Raw genomic sequence first — 5,843 nt, 5'->3', positions numbered from 1 at the left:
TCTACAATAAAGTATCACTGAGCCTATTTCTCCAATTTCTTCATGAACATTTTTTACAGACTTTTTTCAAATCAGAATCCAAAGAGGATCTGCACATGCCATATTCCTGGAGTGTTTCCTAAGTGTATTTTACTCTATATGTTCACTGTATTTGTTGGAAAAGGCCACTGGTAGTCCTGAGATCAGCAGGGATCAGCATCATCTGGGAACTTGTTAGAAATGTAAGTTCTCAAGGAATGCCCCAAACCTATTGAACCTGAAATTCTAGAGTTAAGAGCCCAGCAATCTGCTGATGCACGCTAAAGTTTAAAACCTACTACTATAGTTCTACACACTCAAGATTTCATAGATTGTATTTTCTTGATACCATTTAATATGTTGATGTATCTCCCGTATGTCATACAGATTGCGGTTCTCAGGTACAGTTGTTTGGTAATGAAAATTCACATATAGTGGGCTTCTTTAACCTTCCAAAGAATCATATACAAAGATTCATAATGTCCTGTTGTCTCCTTTTCCAGTGATAAAAAGTTTGATCAGTAAGTCAAGTGTGTCAGCTTCATTCATCAATTCATTATTAAATTATCCATCAGCTTTTCACATAATAGTTTCAGTATTCATTTATGATCATTTCTCAAATCTGTGATTTCACTAGACTTTGCAAAAAGGGAATATACTAATTCTTTCAATTTGTTATTTGTTAGCAAAAGTAATTTAAAAAAACTTTTTGCACTATTTGGCTACCCTGAGAACAATTTGTACAAGAGAAGCAGGAAAACTGCCCAACTCTTTCCTTCATTTGCCAGTTTCCAAAACTGGTTCCACAGAAACCTGCAAACTGAAGTTGTTTTTTTAACTCAACATAATTAATTCATGAATTTGCAATGTGTTTCTATCCACTGCAGTTATTACTACTTTTGATGCTCATATTATCTGAACTTTGGCTAGCAGGAAACTCTTTAGGCATCTGAATCCTTTTAACATGATGCAAATCATTTATTTTTATAGTTTCCTTGTTTTCTGGCATGACAACATGCTCCAGGCTCATTTTGCACATTTTGTTTACCACTCCTCCCTTTTTTATTATTATTATTTCTCCAAGAATCTCTGGTTGCCTTAATTGGAAAAATCATAGAGTTCATCATTGCAAATTTGGGACAACTCATCACATATATATTTGTCTTTTTTTTTTTTTTTTTCAGTGCAAATCAAGAAAACAGATTTACAGATTTTAGAATTTATATGATAAATTCTTACTGATATTTTCCGTTTAAAATTAGGAGTTCAGAGTATTAAAGTATCTGTTTAATTATACTGAAAGTCTTAGCTTCCAATGACATTAACACAAATATTTATTTACTTTCTCTGGCAATATGTACACAAATCTTCAGAATAAAATGATCAATATTGTTAGTAAAAATATAATCATAAGTCAGTTTAATGTTTCTTTGCATTTTCTTTTGTCCTTAGGCTAATCCCTACTAAGGATACATAGTTAACTCATTTTAAAGTCATTTGAAATAATTATGTGTGAGTGTAGGCCTCCGACAAGATACACAGTTCAGATGGTATAATTTTTGTTTTTTTTATTTTTAAGTATTGATTTTTCATTTTGATTTCATTTTGTTTATAATATGTAAGACAGTTATATACTACCAAAGTCAAATTTATGAGCATGGTAATCTGTCTTCCATATCCATCCCCTACACCCTGTCCCTACCACTTTTTATTTAGGTGAACTTTTTGCTAATTTGTTTTAGTATTACCTTATTTTTTTGTAAAGAAAAAAATAAATATGTATAGATATAGATATATCAATGTTTCTTATTTAAGTGCAAGTTAGCATACCGTACAAATTGTTATACATGTGCCCTTTCTCACTTCATAATGTGTTTTGGATGTCATTCCATAATAGCATACAGAGGTCTTCCTTATTTCTTTTTACACTTGTACAGTATTTAATTGTTTGGCTGTTCAATCATTTTCTTAAACAGTCCCCTATTACTGGACATTCAGATTGTTTCCAGTTGTTTGCAATGACAAAACCAGTGCTGTAAGAAATAATTATGTGGATACATATTTATATATATATATATTTTTTAATTTGTAAAGAACAGAAATGTATTTCTCACAGTTCTGGAGGATGGGAAGTCTAAGATCAAGGAGCTGGCACTTGTTGACTAGGGCTTTTTTGCTGTGTTCTTACATACAGAAGGCAAGCTAGCAAGATGCTCCCTGAAGCCTCTTTTATTAAGGGCCTTCATCCCAGTCCTGACAGAATCCCTCATGGCCTAGTGATCTCTTAAAGGGCCCACCTCTTGATGCTGTCACATTGGCAATACTTGAATTTGAGGGGACATATTCAAGCCACAGCAAACTGAACATTTCTCCCATGCCAGATAGCACCATGTTCTTTGTCAGTAGGTATTGGTAGAGGGGCACTGCAGAATAAAGGGGCTTCTCTTGCTTCTAAGATGATACTGTGACAGTTAATTTTATGTGTCAACTTGGCTGGGCCACAGGGTGCCTAGCTACTGGGTCATACTTTTTTTTTTTTTTTTTAAGAGATTTAACTCCTGCTCTGATTTTCCAATGATAAGGTCAAACATTATGCTAGGTGTTTCTGTGAGGGTGTTTTTACATGAGATTGACATTTCAATCAGTGAACTTTGAGTAATGCAGACTGCCCTCCTCAATGTTAGTGGGCTTGATCCAGTCAGGTGAAGGTCTGAAGAGAAAAACGACTGTCCTCTTCCAAGAACAAGAGAATCCTCCAACAGATACCTTTGGACTGGACCTGTACCATCAGTTTTCCTGAGTCTCCAGCCTCCTGCCTCACACTCCAGCTTTTGGACTTGTTAGACTTAATAATAATCAAACAAGCCAATCCTTTAAAGGGAGTTGTCTGGAGAATCTTGACAAACACAAACATCTACTGAGAGTTCCTGTCCAAGTTTTGCTCACACCCTAGCAAGAGGCTTTTGGCTTACCAGTAGAGGGTGTGAGGTTATTTGCTTGTAAGACTCGATCCACCAGCTGTACACCAGCTCTGGCCCCAGGAAAGACAGGGAATTTCCCCATCACTGAGTAGGCTATAGCCACTCTCTCTCCATTAGGCCTGACTTCACCATGGGTAAGGGGAGCCCCTTTCAAGGGTATTCTTAACTTGGGTACTCTCAGTCCTAGAACATCGTAGCTCTCTTTCATCCCTCTTAAAAGCTAATACCATTATCAGTTAACAGTTTTTTATATTAAAATTATCCCTGTTCAAGTTAATGGTATGGTTTCTGTCTCCTGACTAGATATCAGGATACAGTATTTACTGTCATATTTCTACTACTTTAAAGTTTTTCATAATATTTAAACTGAATTTTTAATCATTCATTACATACTTACACAGAACAAGACAAAGGATGATTTTCCTTTGTCTACTTATTGTAAGGAAGTGTCCAAGATTTACCACTACATCATGATTACAGGTGGTCACCAACTTATGATGGTTTTAGGATTTTTTGACTTTATGATGGGTTTATAGGGATGCAGCCCCATTTCAAGCTGAGGAGCTCCTTAGGACTTACAAATCATGCCTCTTTCATACCACGGTAAAATTGGAAAATTGTTACATCAGGCTGTCATTAAGTAGGAGGCTGCTGTGTTGCTAACGTTATATGCATTTTTAACTTATGATGGGTTTACTGGGAATTAACCACAATGTAAATCGAGGATCATCTGTATATTGTATGATTTTTGCTAATGCATTGAGAGAGATCTGTGTAAATTATCTATGACTTCAAAATACGCATATTACCTCCAACTGTGTTAACTCATGTTTTTTAAGAGAATAAGGGTATTTTCACCCTATGTGGATGTGCTGTAGAATTTTTCTAAGCTACAAAAGTCTATAAATAACAAATCAACTTAAACTTTTTGGGAAATAATTTCTACTAAAGATTCATAATCGGCGTATTCCTTCAATGACTGTACAAGTTCATCCAGTAGATAATCTCCTTGCATAAAAGTTTCAAGATCATGCAGTGTCTTGCTTATTCTGTGATCTGTGACCCTGTTCTGTGGAAAATTCTATGTTCTTATTTTCTCTGATCTTCCTTTACTTCCAATCTGAATTTTTCTAGCATTCTATCTTTTATTTGTTTCTTTTTCTAGATGCATGCTATACAGTTTTGCACATAACTTTGTCATAGCCAGCTCTCTATTTTTCAGTTGAGATCTCTCTTGTTGACATTCAGAAACAACACCTGTTGGAAGACGAACTATCCGGACAGCACTGGCTGTGGTATTTACATGCTGCCCCCCAGCTCCACTGGCTCGCTTAGTGTCAATTCTCAAATCTTTTGGATTAATCACGAGATTAATCTCAGTAGGCTGGGGTAATATCGCTAGTCATGGTGCTAGTATGGATGCGGCCTTGCTTTTCTGTCTTTGGCACTCTTTGTACTCTGTGCACACCTCCTTCAAATTTCATGTGCCCATAGGCTTCTGAACCCCCAATGCTGGCAGATGCATGTCTAAGGCCACCTATTTCACTTGGAAAATACTCCAGGGTTTCGAAATGCCGTCTTTAATGCAGCATATTGTTGATACATATCAAGTATCTCTGAAGTAAACAGCATTGCCTCCTGAACTCCAACTCCTGCAGTTACTGCCAGGATCAAATTATTTTCATCTGTTTCTTCTGAAGGACCCAAAAGTAAGATAATCTGATGCTTCAGCTGAGTTATTTCTTTTTGACACAGAGTTATTTCATTCTCTGCAAGTTTCCTTAAATCTTCATTCTCATAGTGCAGCAAGGGCTCGGTCTCCTGCAGCTCCTGCTCCTTCTCGTTCAGCAGTTTGATCCTTGCCACCAACTCTGGCCTCCTGACCTTCAAATGGGCTTCAGATCCCGCCTGGCGCTGGAGGAAGGTCCGCAAGGGCCCGCCCGGGGCGAACAGCTCCTGCAGCTGCGGGCTACTGGAGCTCAGGGGCTGGAGGGCTGGGCCAATGGCCCCGCGGGGTCAGAGCCACGGGGCAGCGCCCCACAGAAGCCGGGACCGCCCATATTTTTATATTTTTTTGCTAGATGACTTTGAGATGGATTCTTAGAAGTGGACTCTGAGTCAAAAGTAAATAAATGTGTTTGGCCATTGTGATGGTTAATATTGAGTGTCAACTTGATTGGACTGAAGGATGCAAAGTATTGTATCCGGGTGTTGCCAGGATAAATTAATATTTGCATCAGTGCGCTGGGAGAGCAAGACTCACTCTTAGGAAGACACACCCACAATGTGGGTGGGCACCATTCAACTGCTTGCCAGTGTGGCTAGAAAAATCAGGAGAAGAAGGTGGAAGAAGCTGAGTTGCTGAGTCTCCCAGCCTTCATCTTTCTTTTGTGTTGGATGCTTCCCACCCTTAAACATGAGAGTCCAAGTTAGTTGGCTTTTGGACTCGTGAACTTATACTAGCGTCTTGCCAGGGGCTCTCGGACCTTCAGACATAGACTGAAGGCTGCACTGTTAGCTTCCCAACTTTTGAGATTTTTAGGACTTGGACTTGGCCACTACTGACTTCCTTGCTGCTCAACTTGCAGATAGCCTGTTGTGGGACTTCACCTTGTTACTGTGTGAGTCGTGTCTCCTAATAAACTCTCTTTCATATATACATATATTCTATTAGTTCTATCCCTCTAGACAACCCTATCACAGCCGTCCCACAAAAATGTGATGGACCCTCACCCAAAATTTGGTTTGGATATCAAGGCTGATGGTGCCACATATGCACCAAGATGGTATAAAAAGTTCTATTACTCATACAGTGAGTTTTTCTGACAAGAACAGGGCAATGTC

At 38.2% G+C, this 5,843-nt stretch overlaps 1 pseudogene; it reads right to left on the bottom strand.

Moving 5' to 3' along the window:
* Positions 1-3,815: 3,815 nt before the first annotated feature.
* LOC103232953 (peptide chain release factor 1-like, mitochondrial pseudogene) lies at positions 3,816-4,631 on the bottom strand (annotated as a pseudogene).
* Between the last annotated feature and the right edge of the window lie 1,212 nt (positions 4,632-5,843).

The sequence above is a fragment of the Chlorocebus sabaeus genome, chromosome X (assembly GCF_047675955.1).
Source record: "Chlorocebus sabaeus isolate Y175 chromosome X, mChlSab1.0.hap1, whole genome shotgun sequence".
In the NCBI taxonomy this organism is placed as follows: Eukaryota; Metazoa; Chordata; class Mammalia; order Primates; family Cercopithecidae; genus Chlorocebus; species Chlorocebus sabaeus.
This window is presented reverse-complemented; position numbering and strand designations above follow the sequence as displayed.